This window comes from Gorilla gorilla, chromosome 21 (assembly GCF_029281585.2).
Source record: "Gorilla gorilla gorilla isolate KB3781 chromosome 21, NHGRI_mGorGor1-v2.1_pri, whole genome shotgun sequence".
NCBI lineage: Eukaryota > Metazoa > Chordata > Mammalia > Primates > Hominidae > Gorilla > Gorilla gorilla.
Genome location: NC_073245.2, coordinates 67,993,007 through 68,017,670, shown reverse-complemented (window position 1 = coordinate 68,017,670; position 24,664 = coordinate 67,993,007).

Genomic DNA, 24,664 nt, shown 5'->3' with positions numbered 1-24,664 from the left:
ACTGTCACATGTAATTTAATTTGGAAATGCTTTAAAACTTAAATATCGGGAAAAAAAGTTTTAAAAAGAAAATAGCCACTCTGAAAATAAAACCTTTTGAAAAGCCTGACTGTGTGCTAAGTCCTTTACTCGGCTCTTGTCATTTTATCCTCAGGAAAACCCTAGGTGGCTAAGTCCTTTTTTTTTTTTTTTTTCTGGGGACAGAGTCTTGCTCTGTCACCCAGGCTGGAGTGCAGTGGCACAATCTCGGCTCACTGCAACCTCCGCCTCCTAGGTTCAAGCGATTCTCCTGCCTCAGCCTCCTGAGTAACTGGGATTACAGGCATGCACCACCACGCCCAGCTAATTTTTGTATTTTTAGTAGAGATGGGGTTCCACCATGTTGGTCAGGCTGGTCTGGAACTCCTGACCTCGTGATCTGCCTGCCTTAGCCTCCCAAAGTGCTGGGATTACAAGCGTGAGCCGCCGTGCCTGGCCTTAAGTCCTGTTTCTATCTTTGCTGTACAAATGTGCAAGCCAAGGTTTGATGCAGCTGAGCAGCTGAATCAAGGCTAGAAAAGCTTACATAAATGAAATTTCCTTTACCAGGTCACACAGGAAGTTAGCAGGAGAGAGGAGAATCATTGCAGTTCCCCTAGTCTCCTGGCAGAATTTTGCAACAGGATTACCTCCTAACAGGTCACAATGCCATGCCGTCTCCCAAAGAGATGAACCTAAAAAGAAGGAAGAAAATTATGAACTAGCCATCCATTGTTCCCCAACAAACCTCAGTTCAAACTGAAGTTCCCAATGTTCTGTTTTTGGTCTGCCAAATTGAGTGTCTTGGTGATATGTTAATCAGGACCACTAATCTCTCTAAAGCTGACTGCAAAGTTTCTAGATCACTTAATAAGAACCCTCTGATGGGAATGGGAAGTAAATGAAGATGATTGATTTCTGCAATTTCAGTGTTTTAAAACACTGGTAGCTTTATTCAATTTAGGTGGAGGGAAAAAGAGTGGCTACTCAATGTGAAAAAAAGTTATGGTAGAATTCTGTATAGGCAGAGGGGCAGTAAGCAAAAATAAGATGAACAGGAAATGTTTTTGTTTATTGTTTGGTTTGGTTTTATGTATGCTTATTTCGAATATGAAAAAGATAAAATTCAAATAATAATTGCATTTAAATAAATTCAGATCATACAGAATGGGCATCGTGAGGCTTGCTTTGCCTATGGTGAAGTTCAAATGAAACAGTGGGAGAAAGCATTTTTTCAACTGTAAAGAGCCATCTAAAAGTAATAGGTTACTATCACAATAGTTATCTGCCAGACAAGTTTGGCATGCAATTTAATGAAGTGTTATGTATCATGAGTTCATGTATATTCTTGCAGCACACAAAACAGCCGATGGTGTGACTTTTTGTTCTCGATCATTCAACTCTTGTTTTATGCGTCTAAATCTTCTTGCTAGAGAAGTTCTTATTAAGAAGTTCTTATTAAGTGATCTAGAAGCTTCTGCTAGATATTGCCTCCCAGGTCCCTCATTGTGATTCTGATTGTCAGAGAAGAATCCAATGAATATGTGGGTTACTAGGAGATGTTCTTTGGATGTTTTAAGCACTTTGCCCTTTTTGATATACAAAGGCAATGTAGGAGACAACCAAATAAACGTTCCAGAGCCAGGTCCTAGAGACTCTTACACTGGGAGCACCGGGCTTACCTGCGGAGCCTGGGATGTACTAGAAATTCAGTAAATATTCATGCAGCAAATGAATAAATACGTATCTGAAGAAACATAATATAAATCCTTCATTAAAGGCAACATTTAAAAGAAAGCAGCTTGGCTTCATTAAGGAAATGCTTAATGGGTTAATGTGTTCAAATTCTGACAGAGAGCCGGTCTCAAATTCCAGCAGTCACTGACCAGTTGAATACCTAGGCAAAGTGTGGTATGTCTTTCTCTCTCATCTCTTTTCTTTCATCTCTCTCCTCCTCCTCCTTCTCCTCTTTTTCTTCTTCTCTTTTACTTTCTCTCTCCTCATATTTAAAAACTTGGATTTAGTCATATTTCTTAGTTGATGTCATATTACTTTATCATTTGTCCTGTGGTGTTATGATATATGTAGGTTTTCATCCAGGGCTCCTGGCTCCTAACTCCTTTAGCCCTGTTACAGTCTTCTGTTGCAGTGTTGGGGTGTTGTAGGCTTCAGGGGCAGCCTCTGACCTTCCCCCACTCTTCTTTCACCTGTCTCAAGGCAGGACTTGACTCTCCCCCCACCTTTCTGATTGTGGGTCTTAACATCCTCCCCAGAGAGGGCCCCACCCTATACTATGAGGGGAAGGAATGCTAATGTCATCAAACTTCCATAAAAACCCAAGAGGACTGGGTTTGGAGAGTTCCCAATGGTTGATCAGGTGGGGTTTTCTGGAGGGTGGCGCCCGGTAAAGGGGACATGGAAGCTCTCTGCTCCCTGTTCCCCACACCTCACCCTAGGCATCTCTTCATCTGTATCCTTCGTAATATCCTTTGTAAGGAACTTGTAAATCTAAGTATTGTGTTTCCCTGAGCTCTGTGAACCACTGTAGCATATTAAACTCAAAGAGGTAGTTGTGCAAACCCCAACTTGAAGGAGGTTGGTCAGAAGTTCTGGAGGCCTAGACTTGCTGCTCGTGGCTGTGGAGTGGGGCAGTCTCAGGGACTGAGCCTTCAACCTGTGGAATCTTGACGCTATCTCCGGGTAGGGTCATAATTGAATTGGAGGTCACCCAGCTGGCGTCTGCTGCTTGATGGTGGGGAGAAAACCCACACAGTTGATCACAGAAGTCTTCTTCTGTGTTGATGATTGTTGTTGCAGTGTGAGAGCAGAGGAAAAACATAGTCTGGGAGTTTTAGAGAGCTTTTTCCCTACACAGTTTCTTACAGGGCTCCTCTTTCCTTTTAATTTGTCATTCATTTGTCATTTTGTCCCCATAATTCCCTCCAGCTCACCTACTCAATCCATAGGCACCCGTTCAAATGTATTTAATTTCAATTTCTTTGTTTGCGTTTGTTCTTGCAAAACTAATGCAAGTATTGTTTATCATGTGCACATTTGTATATGATGTAAATACACTGTGAAGTGTGTGTGGGTGTGCACACGTGCATGTATGTGTGTGTAATTTTAACATAGGTGGATAAATATGGTTCTTTCTTCTGAATGAGCCTTTGTCCTTTTCGGCACTAAGGATTTAAGATCCTTCTATGTTTCTTTCTTACCTCACATTTTGTTTTTCATCTCTCTCAGTGATGGACACATAGATTGATTCTTAACCTCCTGCAGTGAAAATTATTACACAGATTTCCTGTGGACCTGTGTGATAATTTCTTTGGATTATACACCCAGGAGCCAAATTGCTGGTACATGGGTGTATACTTTATTTGGCTAAGTGCTGGCAGATTATATTTCAGGATCTCTAATTCTTTGTGATTTTATGTATCAAAAGAGGATAATAGCATATGCCATGGTTTGAATGTGTCCTCCAGAATTCGTGTATTGGAAACTTCATTCCCAGTGTGACAGTGTTGGGAGACTGCATCTAATGGAAGGTGTTTAGATAATGAGGGCTCCTCCCTCATAAATAGATCAATGCCATTATGAAAAGGGTTTATGGGAGTAGGTTCTCTCTTCTGCACTCTTGCCCTTCCATGTTTTGCCATGCGATGATGCAGGAAGAAGACTTTGGCCAGATTCTAGCACTTTGATATTGGACTTTCCAACGTCCAGAACTGAGTCATTAAATTTCTGCTCATTATAAGTTACCCAGTCTCAGGTATTCTGTTACAGCAGCACAAAATGGACTAAGATAGCTTCTAATACACAAGTTTATGGTGTGGTTTAGGTGAGAGGCAGCCTGTGAATCACTAAGTCCATGGCACATGATCTGGCAGCCACATGTCAGCATATGACATGTCTCCTCTACCTTGTGCTTCTGGAATCCAGGTAGCAACCTATGGATGACGGTGCCCTGTGGCCACTCTCAGCCTGACAGAGTTTCCTGAATCTGGGTGATTTAGGGGAGTGATTCTCTAACTTATCTGAGCATCAAGATCACCTGGGGCAGGAGGAGGAGATGGCACTTGTTAAAAGAAACTATAGGACTCTATCCATTTCTGTATCAGTAAGTGCAAGATGGAGACTAAAAATGTGCATTTCTGACACGTTCTCAGGTGCTGTTGCTGCTGGTGCTGGTGGCGGTCCTGGGTTTACAGTTTGAGAATCTTTGTTCAGGGCAAGGATCAGGGTGGAGAGGTGAGCTTTAGGCACCAGGGTGACTCAGTGGAAGAAGCAATACATGTTTATAATATCAGCAAAATAATCATTCCAAACTGGTGAGCATTTCAGAATTGGATACTGGAATTTACAGAAACTGCATCTAACTGGTAATCCAAGAAAAATCAATATTTTGTTTTCTTTGCTTACTTTTCTCTTGCTAGTCTTCCTTCCCCCACTTCCTCCTTTCTCTTGCTCTCTCTCTCTCTCTCTCTCTTCCCCCACTTCCTTTCTAGCTTCCTTTTATTTGCTTATTTATTTTATTTTAAGGCACCCTATTCTTTCTTTGTGCAAATAATTTAAGAAAACAAAATGATCCTCTCCACAATCTATGACCTAATTTAACTGGAATCATATTTTAGCTTGAGCCTTTATAGATCAAACCTGCACTTTTTTTCTGTCATGAATTGTTATTTTATTTTATATATTTAATATATAATATATTATAAAATAATATGAAATAATATAGAAATATATAACATATATATCATCTGATATAATTAATGTATATTAATATATAGTTATATATGATATATTAATATATAACATATACTATTATAATACATTATTATAATACATATATTATGTCATTATATAATACATAATATGACATATATTATATATTGTAAAATAATATAAAATATTATAAAAATAATATATAACATATAATATATCATCTGATATAATTAATGTTATTAATTTGTAGTATAATATATAGATATTACATATTAATATATGTAATAAATGTATAACATATATCTGATATATATTTAATATCTGACATATACAGTTATATATTTTATATATTTGTATTCTATATTATATAATATATATTATATATTACCAATTATATATGAATATAACATTATATATTAGTATATTATCTGATATGATATATTACATATTAATCATATATAATATAATCAAATATATCATATCTTACATATATAATACCATAATACATGCAATTATATAAATATATATTATGAATATGTAGCATTCATATAATCACTATATCATGTGATGATATAATGACTATATCATACGGTGTTATGAATGATATATATTATATATCATTTTTTAATATAATAAAAAAGAATGAGGATAAGTACCTGGAAGAATAATATATATAAAAATTACATATAATAATTATAGGCATTTTATATTACATAATTATATAATAATATAATTCTATTGTATAATTATGATAGTATACATTATATTAATGTATCATATATTAATATAATTGAATATATAATAATATACATTACATATTTATACATTATATTAGTATAGAATAGTATACTATATAATTATAGGCGATAATTACTATATGTAATATGTAATATATATTAAACTTTGTATATAATATATATATAGTTAACTTTTTGTTCACTTGCTCTAGTGCTTACTAATCAACCAGGGCATGAATTTTCATATCAATCCAGTTCTTAGTTGTAAATGTGACATTTGGCCATGTCTATTGGGTATTATTTCTGATGACTTATTTTAATAATGAGGAGGTGATAATTTGATCTGTTTTAAATCAGGGCTTCCTGGTAATATGACAGTGCATTCCACTTGACTGAGAGTTTCTTCATTATTGTTCCTCATTCAACTTCTGAAAAATATTCCATGTATTTTTTTTCTTCAGGAATTCTATAGCTGTGTCCCAACTACCTGCTTTACTTAATACATTTATTATCTCATAAAACAACTGGTAGCAGGTGAGGACAGGTACATTTTCTTCATCTTCTGTGTATCTCGTAAGATCTTGCCCAGTAGTATTAGCACACAGTTCCTTGGGATCTGGGTCATGGTGTTCCCAAGGTACACTGCCTGCCCACGGAGACTCCACAAATGTTTGTTGAATGAATGAGGATAAGTGCATGGAAGAACACTGATTAATTATTTTTGAATAGTTGACAAGTTTTGAATTAGGTTAATACTCTTTTTTATTATTTGTTAATAGAAATGGTGACCTGTTGATTTCTAGTATAGGAATCTAGGTACTGATAGATATGCTGTAGGCAACTTGTGTGCCTAGGAGTATTTTCACTTAAGAGTTTAGTTAAAATTAAGGGACAGTGCCTAGAAATAAAGCCCAACTTCAGTGGATTCCCAATTAAATGCCTGAAATCTCTATGGTAAGTAGGTGGCATATAAACAAATGCATATAAAAAGAATTCCAATGATGTACAATGGTTAAAAATGACATATTGTATTTTAAGTCAGTTTTCTCATTATTACAATATTATTAAGTTAGTTTTCTCATTAATAGAGAGTTATATATTGCATATAGTATTTTCCAATGTTCCTTTGATAATTTTTATTTTGTGCTCTCTGATTATAAAAAGTAATCAAAGCTCACTATAGAAAATGTTGAAAAAAAAGAACCATCCAAAAAATAATCTATACCATTCAGATAATACTACTACTTTCTTGATAAACTTTCTATAGTTATTTATAAGAAGTACATTTTTAGTTCTTTCTGTATGTATATATTATTGCGATTACATGGTATTTTCAGGCCTGCTTTTATTTTATTCAGCATTATATTAGAATTATTTCCCCATGTCACTAAATATTCTTTGAAAATATTTTTCTCCCAATGGTTGTATAATATGACATTACACAGATACATCAACATTATTTAAGGAGTATTCTGTTCTCTGGCATTTAGGTTGAATATCCTTGTATATATGTGTGCTTTTACTTTTTTCTCCCACAGTTTAATAATAATTGACTCCTACATATGAAGTAATTGGTTAAAGGTTTAAGACCATCTTAAGGCATTTGATGCACATCAACACATTTTTCAGAAAGTGCTGCCAACTTCACTAACACTCACAGTGAAAGGGAATTCGTATGGTATTATGCCATTGCCTTTGCTAAATATTGCTATTTTATTTAAGAAGATGACCAGTTTGATGGATTCATATTACAAGCTCCCAGTGATTTAAAATAGAGTGCTCTCTAAAATAAAATAGACCACAAGTCACGTTCAATTTTCAGAAGCCTGAAAGTTGTAGATTGTATTGTATTGGATAGTAGGTAGAGATGTTATGAGAGCCTAGAAGGAATAGCTGCTTATTGAGTAATAACATTTTGACTTTTTTTTTAAATCAGAGCAACTAATTTCTCAGAAAAGCATGGCGTTGAATACTTTTCTATTTATATGGTCCTCCCACCACCCGCATCCAATCCCTAATTAGCTACCCTCTATGGGAATACGTATAGAAATGTGTTGGAGATATTTTTTTCCTTCAACTTTTAAGTTCAGGGGTAAACGTGCAAATGTGCACGTTTGTTACATAGGTAAGCATGTGCCATTGTGGTTTGCTGAACCTATCAATCCATCACCTAGGTATTGGGCCCAGCATCTATTAGCTATTCTTCTTGATGCTCTCCCTCCCCCTGCCCCAGCCCTGACAGGCTCCAGTGCGTGTTGTTCCCCCCAGTGTTTCCATGTATGTCATCATTCCACTCCCAGTTATAAGACAGAACATGTGGTGTTTGGTTTTCTTTCTTTTTTTTTTTGCTTTTCTTTTTGAGATGGAGTCTCGCTCTGTCACCCAGGCTGGAGTGCAGTGGCACGATCTCGGCTCACTGTAATCTCTGCCTCCTGGGTTCAAGCAATTCTCTGCCTCAGCCTCTTGAGTAGCTAGGATTACAGGCACCCACCACCACGTCCTGTTATTTTTGTATTTTTAGTAGAGACAGGGTTTTATCACCTTGTCCAGACTGCTCTTGAACGCCTGACCTTGTGATCCATCCGCCTTGGCCTCCCAAAGTGTTGGGATTACAGGCTTGAGCCACCGCGCCTGGCCAGTGTTTGGTTTTCTGTTCCTGTGTTAGTTTGCTGACGATAATGGCTTCCAACTCACATGATCTCTTTCCTTTTTATGGCTGCATAGTATTCCATGGTGTATATGTACCACATTTTTTTATCCAGTCTATCAATTATGGGCATTTAGGTTGAATCCATGTCTTTGCTATTGTGAATAGTGCTGCAATGAAGCTACGCATGCATGTGTCTTGATAATAGAATGATTTATATTCCTTTGGATGGAAATATTCTTTTCCTCTTATAATTTGCATAGCAAATTTACCTGCTTTAAAACATAGAAATTTGTTTTAAATATATAATTTTCCTGCTTTAAAACATAGAAACCAGGTCATTTGGAATGTATTACAGCTTTGTGGCATCTAGCAAAAATTGAATACATGTGTTTCAGAGTTATCTTTACCTTATTCATCAAAGAATAAGGGGCTTATTTCCCAAATTAATTTATATGTGATTCCCTCAAGGTGAAGATCCAGAGTCATTTTGTTCACCATTATAAAACCTTACTCATAGAGGGTGATCAAAATATATCTGATGCACAGAGAGAAACCCATATTCTTTAGTTATAGATGACAGAATACTGTAAGAGGTTTAGGCTCATAGGAAAATTATCTGAATTTAGAGGACATACTGCACACAAGAGGTAATAAAAAAAGAAATGGCAGAGGTTAGAATTTCAGTTTTGATTAAAGGAAATACTTTCCAATGAGAGAATTAATATGTTTTCTCTTTTCTTACTCCTGAGCCCACTTTAGTTTCCTTCCAAGCTAGAAAAACAAGAAAAATAAGTGAAATCCAGCTCTCCATTGATGACTATCTAACCATTGGTGGTTTGCAGGCTTGCGTTCTGTTCTGTCTGATGAGGACATCATAGTCAGACACGGGCTGTTGAGAATCCCATTGGCTATCACAGACTCCCTGCTGCATAAATTGTGTCACAACAAAGGCTTTGACTTTGGTTCTTTCTTCTCCTCTCTGAGGAGCCCAGTGTGAGGGATCCAGTGTGGCACAGCTCTTTGTAGTCTCTCCATCCATCGTTGAACTTTCTCAAACACCCATGAAAAAGATACTTCATGAGCACTATCATTTTCTCATTTTTTTATTTGTGTATATCTTTAACATCCCTTTACACATAATTTACTTAGGAAAAATTGGTTGGATGTTCTTGAGTAATTTTATTTATTCCATTCCTTGGCATGTAAGTATTTTGTTCACCTTTTAGGAGCAAAGCACTGGAGCCAAATCATACCAGGTCTCTGCTGGGAATCATATATTAATAAAATCCTCAACCAAATCTATATGTAATTGCTACCAATCAAAATACCTTAATGGTAATGAACATAGTGCTATGAGATTGTTTAATAGGATTGTTTCACTCAGTAAGAAAAAGTAGGTGGAGAGGAGGATTTCTGGCAAAAGAAAGGGCCTACAAAGACTCTGAACCATGGGAAGAATTAAAGACCTTTGCAGATGAAACTCAGAGAGAAGGAAGATGAGATCTATTGAGGCTGGGTTAGGAAGCGAAGGCTGGATTATTCAGAACCTTGCAGGATTTTGGTCTTTGATCCCAAGAGCAATAAAAAGTCACTGAAACATTTTAAGTAGAGGGTGACATGATTGTTTTTGCTTTTTGTATATAAACTTTCTACTATAGAGAATTTTAAGTATATTTTTAAAATGGAAAACTATTAAACCTCCATGCACCAGTCTACTAGCTAACATTGCTCAACTCATGGCCAATTATGTTTCACCTGTGACCCAACCCACATACCCCTGCATCTTGTCACATTTATTTGAAGTAAATCTCACATACCTTATCATTACATCACTAAGCATATCTTTAAAAGTCAAGAACTCTCATTCCAAAAAATAAGCAGGAATATCTTTTAAAAGCTCCAGTGATTTTTAATATGTAATATCATCAAATATCCAGTGTTCAAATTTTCCCAGTTGTAGTGTGTGTGTGTGTATATACTTTCTTTGAATCAGGGTTCAAATAAGATTCATAAGTTGCAGTTATTGATATATCTCTTCGGTGTGTTTTAATGTGTACATTCTTCTACCATCTCTATTTTTATTCCTTGCAATTCATCTGTAAAGAACCATGTTGTTTATGCTAGGCATATCCCACTGTCTGAGTTTTGATTGGTGCATTTCCGTGGTGGTTTTAACGTATTTCTCTGCCTTTGGTATTTCCTGCAGATTAGACCTTGAGAGGCTTTTTACATTGCGGATTCCATTTTTTTGGCACATTGATCTCATAGGTGGTGGTTTGACCATGAGGAGGCACATAGTTGTCTGTTTTTTTCCCTCTTTAAGTGATATTAGCAGCCATTGATAATCATTTTCTAACTTCCATTAATTTACTGGAGTTTTAAATAGTGATGTTTGAATTCTATAATTTCTTCTTCATTCATTCCAAGAAGCGGAACATTTTATAAAGAGAAGTTTCTTCATCAGCTGTTTAGTTACCCTGAGTTTGAATCCACGTAGGAAAGGGAGAAATATGCTTGTCTTTCCCTTTATTTAACATTTTTAAAATAAAGAAATTTCCTACATTTCTCCAATGAGGGATTTTTTTCATTTGATTTTATTTTTAGAATCAGTATAGATGTATGGATTTAAACTTATTTCGTTGTTTTAATGAATTGTACTAATTGTCTTCATAGGCCAAAATAGCAAAGTCAGCACTAAGTCTTAGGACTATCAGAATTCCCACCTAAATCTTTAGCTAGGGCCTGGAAGTTGAGCCTAAGCTATCTGGGCATTATAAAATGGGAGATTGGATAGGGGGAATGAAGGCCATGTGAAAATCCTTTGCTTGCCCCCTATTAATTTGTGTCTTGAAATGTCTGTATCATCTCAAAGGATCTAAGAATGGTCTGGCCCACAGATGGGAGGGAGGCAGTTATAAATGTGGAAAATCACAGAACAAGGTTATTATATTAATTTTCTGTGTTATATGATTTAACCACAAATTTAGTGACTTAAAACAACACTCACTTATTATCTCGGTCTCCATAGATCAGGCGTCTGAGTACACAGCTGATTCTCGTGCTTGGAATCTCAGCAGATTGAAATCAGGTGCTGGCCATGGCTGCACGCCCATCTGAGGCTTGGGGTCCTCTTCCAAGCTCACTGGTGGAACAATTTAGCCCCTTGCTATTATAAGACTGAATCCCACAGCTCCTAGAGGCCACCCACTGTTTCCTGTTATGTGGAATTGCTCAAAACAGGGCAGTTTTTCTCTTCAAGGCCAACAAGAGGGTATCTCTACTCTTTTGAGTCTCTGACTGCTGCACCCTCTTTGAATGGGCTTTCCTGATTCGGGCAGTCTCACCCAGGATAGTCTCCCTTTTAATTAACTTAAAGTTAACCAATTAAGATTTTTAATTATGTCTACAAATATATCCTTTGACATTTTCATATAATGTAGTCTAATCAAGGGAATATTACTTGGAGGAGGACAGATTCCTGGATGACCTTGGCTGACCTAGCTTTCCCACCTCCTGTTTGTAATTCTCAGAATAACTCCGGAATGTACTGAGAATGTAGCACCCTGAGATAAGGAGGAAGGGTGCGGAACAACCCAGGCTATGTCTGCATTCTTCCTAGAACAGAGTGTTCTGCAGCACGTGGGCTCAGTGAGCCAGGTGCTGCCCAGGGTATATAAACCCAGAGCCGTGCTGGGGTTTCTCAGCTGTGATGCGATGCGGGGCATGCCTAGATGAGACTCCATCTGCCCGGAGCAGCTTTCCTGAGCCTTGGAGGATAGCTTCGTCATGGCTCCTAGACCTCCGTTTATCCTTGCTGCCTATCTGTGAGTGACAGGTCTGCTTTGCCTGACTTGTGTGAGTGTTCTATCTCACTGGACTAGACCTAAGAACTTTTACATTATTCTACCGTGTTCACAGGGGAAGGGATTAAACAAGGCCCTCACTGAGGGCCATGGTAGAATTTTTCTGTCTCAGATGTTTGTAGTTTACCATGAACTCACCATATTGCTGGGTGCAAGGCATAGCCCATCTCTGGGCCTGGATTTCCCTGCTTATACCCTGAATATACTAAACTGAATTATTCCTAAGGCCCTCTCAACACTAACATTCTATGAGTTTACTAATCTGCTTTTCTTACAGTGTTTTTAATAGTTGTTTTTTAGGTTTATATTTTACAGCAGTTTTAGGTTTACAACAAAACCAAGTAAAAAGTACAAAACGGACCGGGCATGGTGACTCATGCCTGTATTCTCAGCACTTTGGGAGTCCGGGGTGGGTGGATAACCTGAGGTCAGGAGTTTGAGACCAGCCTGGCCAACATGGCAAACCCCATCTCTACTAAAAATACAAAAAATTAGCCAGGTGTGGTGGCATGTGCCTGTAATCTCAGCTACATGGGAGGCTGAGGCGGGAGACTTGCATGAACCTGGGAGGCGGAGGTTGCAGTGAGTTGAGATCCCGCCATTGTACTCCAGCCTGGGCAACAGAGTAAGACTCTGTCTCAAAAAAAAAAAAAAAAAAAAAAAAAGAAAAACTACAAAAGGTTCCCATACACCCCCTGTCCCCATTTCCCCGCAGATGCACAGCCTTCCCCACTATCAACACCCGCACCAGAGTGGCACACGTGTCACAATGGGTGAATCTACACTGACACCTCATTGTTACCCAGGGTCCATAGTTTACATTAGGCTTTTATTCATTTGACTTTATTTTGTTTTATTTTTCTTTCCCAGCTTTATTGAGCTATAATTGACAAAGAAAGATTGTATCCATTTAAAGCTGTATTCACAATTTAATGAATATTGGCCCCAGTGCTTAACACTGACACTTTCCACAAAATAAAAAAGGATAAAGAAGTCCCTAAATCAGTTAACTCAAAAAAGACACACTTGTAAATAATTAAATGAGCTCTACCACTTTGATGGGTGGTTTTTTACACAGACTGTAAGTCCGTCATTGAGTTTAAAAGGCTTGATGTACTTAAATCTAGCTATACAGAACCCATACATTTGCCTTTCCAAGATAAATACTTATTTTAACAGGGTATGTTGTACATGTGTTTTTTTTTCTTTTTCATTGCACATTTCATTCTAAAAATAAAAACGTGAAAAAAACTTTGTTTTACAGAAATTGAAACATGCTACAGTGAGTAATTTTTAATAAGAGGAACAGCATAATTAGTAGGAACCCCAGTTGATAAAATACCTGTTTAATTTAAGCAATTGGCAAACTACTTTTAAAATCAGACTAAAGTTAAATACAGTACTTGGAATTATTTTTATGTGCAATTTAGGGCTCTGTGTAACAATATAATATATTTAAGCATTTACTATAGAATCCTGGGGAGAAAATTCAAATCTAGTAGCTATTTAACAGGGTGTCACTTCAACTCCCGACGTTTATCCCCTTAAGCTTTTGTCTACTTGAAACACAAACTACGTGAAAGACACCATGGCATAGTCCAGGAGGGCCAGGGATGATTTGCAATAGGTTATGCAAATTGGTGTAAGACAGTGTGGTCACTTTTTAAAAAAAGGTATTTGTTCATAGCCTTCAATAGTTACAGGTAGAAAACAGCTGTACATCTTTACCACAGGTTTGTTCCAGGGTGGCATATTAAAATGAATGCAATTTCAGTCTGAATGATGGAGACATCAATGTATATAATAAGTATTTAGTAAAGCAGACAAAAAAGCAGACCTACGTTCTGTCCTGTAAACTCATCACAATCCAGTCTCTCCTTCTAGACCAGAGTTTCTCATTTTTGGCACTCGTGACATCAATTGAATAATTCTTTGTTGTGGGGCTGTCCTGTGTATGCAGGAGGTTTAGCACCTCCCCTGGCCTCTGCTTGCTAGATGCCAAACTCCCCCACCCCCACATTGTGACAATCAAAAATGTCTCTGGATATTGCCAAACGTCACCTGGGAAAAGTACCTCATGGAGAACCACTGTTGTAGCTGAAGTTCCCAGCCGTCTCTCCATGACTTGGTGCTTATGTTTTCTATGTGCCTTATGGGTTACTCCTATAGCAACTAAACCACAAAGATATGTCTTGTCTTCTTGCTTTTCCCACAAATGTCTTACGTAGACTGGGGGAAGAACCAGTACATAAAGAGTGTTGACTGATTGTTTTAGGTGCTCTTCCTGTGTACTTCTGTTTTGTCTTTCCATGACATAACCCTTCATTCACTTTATCTTTATGTTTTAAATGCTTTGTTCTCCATACTAGACCACGAGCCCCTCTAGAAGTAAGGCAGAGTCGGTCTTGCTCGCTGCTATATCCTCAGTATCAGTCCACGACCATACTAACAACAATAACAGCAATAGTTATCGGGTGTTATGCTATGTGCTAGCCAAAACTGAGTGCTTTGCATCTGCTAACTCATTTCATGCTCACAACATTCCATGTGCTGAGAATTACTATCAGACCCATTTTGTAGAAGAGGAAACAGGTACAGAGGGGTTAAGGGAATTGACCAAGGTCAGAAAGCCAGGAAATGGTACAGGATCAAATCTAGGGAGTCTGATTCTGGAGTCTGTGCTTTTAGCTTCTAAGCTATGCTGTAGATAGTGGGAGGTCAATGAATACTTGCAGAATGATTGTGCCAACTATGGAAGAAATGGCAGCAGACGAAGGAAGGCTGGGTGTGGAAATCAACAATTACGCTTTAAAGTAAAGGATCTACATGCATGACTTGGAAACCCAATGACTGTGAAGCAGATGGTGCTGAACGATGATCAGCCCAGGCAGGAGTGTGTGTCTGCCTGTTATAGGAGTGCACACACAGCAATTCAGGGTGCTTAAGCAGATGCCCATTCTGAGCTCTTGTATTGGGATTCAGGGAGCATATACGCTAAGCTAACCCAAAGGCTGTTGATTTCTCAAGCCTTCATACCTTGGCAGTTTCCATCTGTGTAAAATAGAATTTCCAAAAGGGCCCCAGTCCTTATCTCACTCCCTAAGAAAAATACTGCTTAAAATAATCTGATTGTACCTAAGTTGTTTTTAATATTTTAGGAGTTCTTTTACAGATCAGTGCATAGCATTCATGTGTACAGTATCCACAACACCTGACGCTAAATCAGGATGAATTTTGAGAGCGCTAAGAACCAATGGGTCCTCAGCATTCTGTTCCCTGAAAGTCTTCACTGACGTAACTTGCCATTTGGACAACATCGATAGTGGATCACATCTGTCATATGATCCAACATTAATGGATAGCCACTTGGCAAAAGAACCCAGGCAATGATATTGGCTCCAGCCACTACTTGTTGACACTTCCTTTTTAAAATTAATTTTTAAAAAATATGCAAAGTGCACAACATTGTTCCTCCCTTCATTCATGGGATAATTGAATTGCTGCTTGCTTGAAATTTGAGGAATTCACAGATTAAGTAGATTAATACAGTCAAGCCAATAAATTAATATGAACTAGCAGATATTTATTCCAAATATGGATCCCAAATGACCTATAATATAGATTTTGATTGAATTCAGCAGTATCATCTTACTTCTAATACTTCTCCACTGAATTTACCTTGAAATCAGTGGAGAATAGAGAAGATAGTTGTGGGGATAACAGAAAGCCACTAGGGGAATGTCTGAAACCACTTTGAACTCTCCTGTTTTATCTTCAGCATACCTAGGAATTTCATTCTATTCCACAAATATATCATGCATTTATAATATCTAAGGTGTTTTAACTCCCCCCTCTACCACATATTAAGTTATGTTGTCATTTTTATATGGTTGGAAAACCTCCATATCTACTATTCACACCCCTGGTACATACAGCCCAGTGCTTGAGAAGCACAGATCACAGAAATGTGTGGTGAGACTAACAAAAAGACTAAGAAAGCACAGCCTTACCTTTTAAGGTGCTTAAATCTGGTATTGACACTTGCAGCTAATAGATGAATACTTAGTCCTTGAGACATAAGATTTTATATGTGTTATCTCTTTTGTTTAATCTTTACAATAATTCTGTGAGGTTTTTATGATGATGATGATAATAATTGTTCTTTGGATAAAATTGCCTTAAACTTAAGAATGCTTGGGCAACTTCAAAGTCATAAAGCCAGAAACTGGTAGAACTGGGGTTTGGACCCAGAAATTCTGACTTCAGAGAACACGCCTATGCAGCTCCTCACCTCAAAGTCCGATGAAAATGAGAGAATTCATTTACATATGGGGAAAAACAGCATAAGAACTTGTATTGACTTTCCAAATCTCATTTTAAATATGGAAGAATAATGTCCTCATTGTGAAATACACAAATTTGAAGTATACAGTTTGATGAGTTGGGCAAATGTGCATACCTATGAAATTCATGTCATATCAAGATGTAAATCATTGACATCACCACAGATCGTTTTCGCGTCTGACGGGATTCTGCCTGGACAAGCCCTGCATCCCCAATGAGGCAACTGCTGTTCTGATTTCTATCACAATAGATTAGTTTTGCCTGTTCAAAGTCTTTTTATACATAGATCTATACAGTAGGTACTCGATTGTATCTGGCTTCTTTCACTCAGCATAATGTTTCTGAGATTCGTCAATGATGTTTTGTGTGTCCGTGGTTCATTCCTCTTTATTGCTGAATCCATACTCTCCTCCACTTTCATTTCTTAACAAATGAATCTGTCTGTGGGATTTAGGGTACTAAAAGGGGACTTGACAGAAAGGAGTCCACAAGTCTTCAATGTTTGCCATGCTATAGGTGTCTTTTGCTGGCTTGATCTGGCCTATGCCTGCACACATTCCTGTTGGACTCTGCTCTCTCAGCCCAATTATTTGGCCACAGCAGTGGATTGGATGAAAGACTGATTGATGCACTGGCTGAAGATTTGTGATGGTCTGGACCCAAGGAAAGCTAACCACCTCTGAGGTTCCTTCACACTAACTTGAGTCCTATAAGATAATTCTATATTTTATGGTGAACAACTGGATCCATTAAACCTTCACTTTTGGAAAATGTGCATGCAAGGCAAATAAAATGCCATCAAAAAGCAAGCCAGTGGCGTTGCACTTAGGTCCAGTAAGCTGGGCTATGACTGTGTCCTGCTCTTGACTGCCTTACCCTGCCATTGTTCCCCGCAAGACTAAAGAAGAACAATGGCGAGCAAGGTGATCAAGAGGATACCAAAGGGGATTGGGACAGCATGAAAAGGGGTGGGTAGTAACAGAGGTGGGAAGTTGCTTGAGTGTTGAGGGCACAATACTTAAGCTACCTTAATTACGCTAGAGATCATGCAGTGAAGTAGAGGGCAATGAGCTTGTGCAGATAAATTAGGTTCAAATTAGAGAATTCTGGAAAGCCAGAGTAAGGTGTTTATATTTAATTTCATAGGCATTGGTGAACTATTTTGAACATAGAACTATGAGCTGAATAGCCCTTGAGGACAAATAATTTGGCAGAAAGCTCTACCAAGAGGTGGGAAAAAAGCAAGTGCTATATTATAACCTGAGCTATGGCGGCACACAGACCTGAGAAGGAAGGCGTGATTTCATTTCTTGTTGGAAGAATTTCTTTGACTCATTTTCCTGTTGGGGTGTATGTGTGTGTGTGTGTGTGTGTGTGTGTTTGTGTGTGTGTGTGTGTGTAATGGACCTAAAACTTGCTGCTTTGCAGGTTTTAAGCATAATTAACCTCACTGTGTTCAGACCTTTAAGTTTATTATATTCTAGACCTTAAGCCAAGGCACAAGTAAACCCAATTAGGCTAGTAATAGCTTTGGATTAAATTATATTAACTATTAAAACAACATAACTTATACAGAGTCAGCATGTTTAATTCTCATTGTAGAAAAAAACACTTACATGCTAACTTGATATTAAAACCTGAGAGAAAGCAAATCTGCATAATGCGATAAAATCACTTTTACTTTGAGAGTGAGATTTTTTCAGATAGTGAAATTGTTATAGAAACAAACTGCCAAAGTAATGTCAAGTCAGCAGATGAGAATCAGGAGAAAAAAAGTTTCTCAGTTTGGAGCCAACAAGTGTTGTTAGTATTAAACTGTAATTAAAATAAGAAACTAATTCATGTATACTTTGGTCTCTCTAAGAGTTAGGAGAATGGTATGGGAGAAACTAAAGCTATTAAATAAATACTTCCTATTTAGGATAGTATGTTATAAGAACAGTGAGTGAAAAGAAAAAAAACCTAGGTATTTTCCACAGGTACTTACTCTTTCTGTTCTACATTTAACTTTTTTTTTCTACATCAACTACTTTATTGATTTTATTTCAATAGTCTTTGTGATACAAGTGGTTTTTGGTTACATGGATGAATTATATAGTGGAGAATTCTAAGTTTTAGTGCACCATTACCTGAGTGGTATACATTGTATCCAATGTGTAATTTTTAGTCCTTCACTTCCCCTCCATCTTCCCCCTTCTGAGTCTCCAAAGTCCATTATACCACTCTGTATGCTTTTGCATATCCACAGCTTAGCTCCCATTTATGTGAAAATGTACATTGCTTGATTTTCCATTTCTGAGTTACTTCACTTACAATAATGGCCTCCTATTCCATCCAAGTTGCTCCAAAAGACATTTTACTTTGTTTTGAATCTGTCAAATGGTGGGAACATGAAATGTTAGATATTAGACATTATTATCATCAGTATTGTATATGTTTGAGTGTCATCATCATTATTATCAGTATTGTATATGTTTGAGTGTTTCTTTGATGTTCTTTGATGTATGGGTTATAATGAAATATATGATTCATGGTCCAAATATCAATATATATGGAACATCACTAATAATGTAGGATATAGTATAAATATTAACTATCTTCCATAGATAGAAAATGCATCTCAAGAAAAAAAATGAATTAGATTTCCCTAGCAGAAATGCATAAAAGTGATGAACAAAGTCTTTTAGGAAAACAATATCATCGCTGGTGCCCCTGGAATCCATCTCTGATGTATGAGAGTTATTCAAGATCTTTAGGAAGTTTAATTAGTACCTTTTATAGTAGACTATTTTGTTGTTGTTATTAAGAGACAGTGGAGAGTATTCTTTTAATGCTAGGCTGATGTTAGCATGAGTCCCGGCTGCGAGACCTTCAGCACATTGGTCAATCTTTCTGAAAACTGGCTTCCTCATCTGCAAACTAGAAATAATAGTGGTATCATAGAGGTCCTACCTCCTGAGATTTTTGTAATATGTAAATGAGACAGTGAAAAATAAGCAGAGTGTCTAGTATGTAGTAAACATTAAATATCTCCATGAGATTTTGTTAGGTATTAAACTTTGTAGGTGTTAAAGAAGTTTTAGAAAGAGATTTCATCTGCATAGGGTAATGTCCAGTTAGACGGGGCCTCGTATATTTGGGCAGCATTTTGAACTTCAGATTGGGGAATAGTTCTTTACTTTGAAGTTTTAGAAATTTTTTCTCAGGAGAGATCAACTAGAAACTGGAACAAATAATTTGTACTCAAAAAAAGACTTGGGAGTATATAGAAAATTGATTTATTCTTCTTTAATGATAAATAGAAGCTCCAGGTGAAATCCTTCCAAGCTTTTATTGGTTGAGCTTACTCATCTGCACAATCAGAGTAGTGATGGTGTCTTTCTTTTTGATATGTTTCAGGTAATACATGGTTAATCCTAAGTACCTATTATAGAGTGAGAGCTCAATAAGGAGTAGCATATATCATTAGCTATTGTTGATGTGTACATTCTTTTATATGTAAAAGCGAAATGAGGATTTATTAAGATTTATGAAGAAGACTGCTTATTTTATTTGGAATCTGGGGAAAGAGTATATATTTCTCCATTTATCGAGATAGTTTGTGATACCTATGAAGCTTTTGCACATACAAAAAAATCAGCTATATATTATATGCCACCTATTTGTATACTATATCTATTGTTCTACAACTTGATATTTTCAAAAAATATATAGGGCCATACATTATGCTACTTAACTCATTCTTTTTAACAGTTGTATGTTAGAATGGACATGCCTTGATTTTTTCAATGTATTATGACAATTTCAGGCAAAGCACTTACCTAAAATTTTCTTTTTTTAACTTTTAAGTTCAGGGTTACAATGGCAGGTTTGTTATATGGGTAAACTTGGGTCATGGGGGTTTGTTGTACATATTTCATCACCCAGGTATTAAGCCTAGTACCCATTAATTGTTTTTTCTGATCTTCTCCCTCCTGCCTCCTTCCACCCTCCTAAAGGGCCCAGTATGTGTTGTTCCCTTCTATTTGTCCATGTGAAATGGGGGAAGATTTCCTGATTCAATACATGGCTAATATGCAGAAGTTTGAAACTGGACCCCTTCTTTACACCATATACAAGATTTAACTCAAGATGGATTAAAGATTTAAATGTAAAACCCAAAACTATAAAAATCCTGGAAGACAACCTAGGCAATACTGTTCAGGATATAGACCTGGGCATACGTTTTGTAACAAAGATGTCAAAAGCAATTGCAAAAAAAAATCGACAAATGGGATCTAATTAAAGAGCTTCTGCATGGCAAAAGAAACTATCAACAGAGTAAACAGACAACCTACAGAATTGGAGAAAATTTTTGCAAACTATGCATTCAAAATTTTCTAATATAGCAAAGTTAAGAGAATTTTATTATGGCCACATATATACCCACCACCTAGATTCTAACATTAAGATTTTGCTATACTTGCTTCTTTATCTATGTAACCTTCATACACTTTCCCCTAAGTAATTTGACCTGCATATTATAATCAAAGTTCAGTAATTATGTATAGCTGGTTTCTTTTGATGTAAAATTTACGTACAATGAAATGCACAAATCTTAGTTGTGTGTTTGCTGAGTTTGGACAAATCCATGTACCTCTTGTGGTAAGCTGAATAGTGGCCCCCAAAGATAGGAGGTCCTAATCCCTGGAAACTGTGAATGTTAAGATGCCAAAGACTTTGCAGACATAATTGATTAGGAATCCTGAGATGGGGATGTTTTCTTGAATTATCTGGGTGGGTCCTAAATGCTATGACAAATGTCCTTATAAGAGAGGGGCAAAGGGAGGTTTGATACACAGCAAAGAGAGAAAGCAATGTGATGATCTCAGGATAAAGAGGAAGGATGGAGGTAAGAAGGCAGAGGGAAAGAGGGAGAGAAAAAGAGAAAGAGGGAGAAAAACAGGGATAGAGAAAATTTGAATATGCTACCTTACAGGTCTTAAAGATGGAGGAAGGAGCTTGAGCCTAGGTATACAGGCTTGAAGCTGAAAAAGCAAAAAATGCAGCTCAAGATGCTGAAGGAAGCAAGGGAATGGGCTGCTCTCCCCTAGAGCCTCTCAAGGAGGCATTGTTCTAGGACACCTGGTTTCAGCCCATTGGAATTGATTTCAGACTTCTGTTTGAACTTCTTCCACAACTGTTAGAGAATAAATTTATATTATTTTAAGCCAGCAAATTTGTTGTAATTTTTTACAACAGCCACAGAAAACCAACAAAACTGTATAACCCAAATCCTTATCAAGACATCTTTTTATTAGTCTGGAAAGTTCCTGCCTGCCCCTTCCCAATGTTAACCCCACCCAGAGGTAACCACTCTTCTAAATTTTTGAAAAATCATAGATTAATTTTGCCTCTTCTAGAATTTATATAAATGGAATCACAGAGTTTATACTCTTGTATAAGGCTTCTGTTAATCAGAATGGTGTTTTTGAGATGCATTCACATTATGTGAGTTAATATGTTCCTTGTTATTGCTGAATAATATTTCACTGTATGAATATACTATTCCTTTGTTTGTGAATATCTGAGCTTCTATAAAGCCACTATGAACAAACATTCTTGTTCAAGCCTTCGTGTGGACATATGTTTTAGTTTCTCTAGAGGGAATACTTACGAGTAAAATTTCCTAGTTTGCTGGGTAATAGGGTAATTGCACATTCGAAAATTTTCTTAAAAAGGTTGTATGACCATGCATTCCAACAAACGATGTATGAGAGCTCTAGTTGCATCACAATCTTGCTAATATTTGGTGTTGTCAGTCTTTTTCATTTGAGCCATTCTAGTGGGTATGTAGTAGTAGCTCATTGTAGTTTTAATTTGCATTTGCCTGACGACCAATGATGTGAAGCCTCTTTAGCCTCCTTATTGGCCATCTGTGTATCTCCCTTTGTGAAATGACAATTCAAGTCTTTTGTCCATTTAAAAAATTGGGTTGTTGGGATTTCAATGATGAGTTGCACCTATTCTTTATATATTAAAACATATATATGTAATGCATAAAATGTCTTGGTCAGACATAATGTTTTCTAAATACTTTTTCCCAGTCTATGTTTTGCCTAGTAATTTTCTTAATGGTGTCTTATGAGCAGATTTAATTTGATAGTCTAATTTATCAAGTTTTAATTTTTTGGTTATTGTTTCGTGTGGGTTGTCTAAACTTTGCCTACCCCCAAGTCATAAAGATATTTTCCTTTAAAGTCTGCAGTTTTAGTTTCCAGGTTTAGGGCTATGCTTACACTCCAGTGATATTTTTGTGTATGATGAGAAGTATGGGTTGAGGAATATCAGTTTCCTATCTGGATACTCATTTATTCCATCATTTGTTGAAAAGACTTTCCCTTCATTGTTGGATTCTTTTGGCACTTAGGTTAAAAAAAATGTATGTAAACATCATATATGTAGGGGTCTATTTCTGGACTCTGTAGTCTATTCTATTGGTCTATTTGTGGATTGTTAGCAGTTCCACACTGTTTTAACTATGGTAGCAGTATAGTAAGTCTCAAAATCAGTCAAGGTAAGTTCTCCAATTCTCTTTATTTCAAAGATTTATTTGGATATTCTCAATTGTCTTCATTTACTTGTATACTTTATAAATGATCGAAAACTTAAAAATCAGATTTTCAGTTTCCAAAAAACCTGCATGGATTTTTGGTAGGACTGCATTAAATCTCTAGGTCAATTTAAGAAAAACTGACACCTTAACAACATCGAATCTTCAAACTGTAACAGGGGTACATAATTCTATTTCTTTAGGTTGTGTTGGATGCCTCTCAGCAGTGCTTTGTTATGCAGACAGCGTTCTAGCCTACCTTTCTATTATAGAGTCTTCTACATTGTCTGTAGGGTAGAAGTTTTGTGCATCTTTAATAAAAGCAGGATACCAGATACAGGTTGTTGTACATCCGCTCATGAGATTGGTGAAGTTTTACTCTATTCCTATTTAGCTGAGAGTATTTAACCATAAGTAGGTGTTAAATTTTATCAAATGTTTTCCCTGCAACTGTGGGTTTTCCTCTCTGGAGTTGTAGATGCCTCATGCAATACTGACATTGACCTGACCCTTCTGCCATGATTGCAAGTTTCCTGAGGCCTCCCCAGCCATTTGGAACTGTGACTCAATTAAACCTCTTTTCTTTACAAATTACCCAGTCTTAGGCAGTTCTTTATAGCAGAGTGAAAACCGACGAATATACTAGTACTTTCAGGCTTTCCTCCCTGCCTCTTATGTTGTAAAAATAACAACTAACCTTGTGATGATCCAAGTTTTGACTTGAAGTCTGCTGGCTTTTGTTTACTCCCTAGTTTATATGGTTTGACTCTGTCCCCACCCAAATCTCATCCTAAATTATAATCCTCATAATCCCCACATGTTGATTGAGAGACCTGGTGGGAGGTGATTGAATCACGGGGGCAGTGTCCCCCATGCTGTTCACTTGGTAGTGAGTGAGTTCTCACAAGATCTGATGGTTTTATATGTCCGACAGTTTCTCCTTCAAACACTTCTCTCTCCTGCTGTCTTGTGAAGAAGGTGCCTGCTTCCCCTTCCACCATGATTGTAAGTTTCCTGAGGCCTCCCCAGCCATGTGGAACTGTGACTCAATTAAATCTCTTCTTTATAAATTACCAGTATGAGGCATTTCTTTATAGCAGTGTGAAAACAGACTAATACACTAGTACTTTCAGGCTTCCCCTACCCCAGCTCTTACGTTGTTATCTGAGAGAAGGTGAGACGTAGCAGGCAATTTCTCAGCTATACTAAAAAAGCTCAGATACACCTTATCTGAAGGTATTTGGGTTGTGTCTATTTTTTTTTTTTTTTTACAGTTAAAAATAATGTCATAATGATATAATGCTTAGTGTACCTTCTGGCATTTTTCTATATAGGAAATATATTGAATATTTATTTAAGACAATTTCATGACATAAAAACTTGGGACCAAATATTGATCAACACTGTAGTAGTCTTTTTGTTTGTTTTGTTTTAGGAGCAAATGAGATACTCTTTTAAAACTAGCTTAAATTAAAATACACACACACACACACACACACACGTATGTATATATACACACACACCTGCATCCATATACCTGCATCCATATACCTGCATCCATTTCACATTGTTAAAATCTTGTGGCTTTTACATCATATATGCTGATTCTGGTAATGCAAATTCTTTATCAAGATAATTTTGCTGCTTTTTCTACATTTACTTTTTCAGATGGACTTAGAATCAACTTCTCAAATTATAAAAAAAAAATACCATGAGGATTTTATGAGAATTC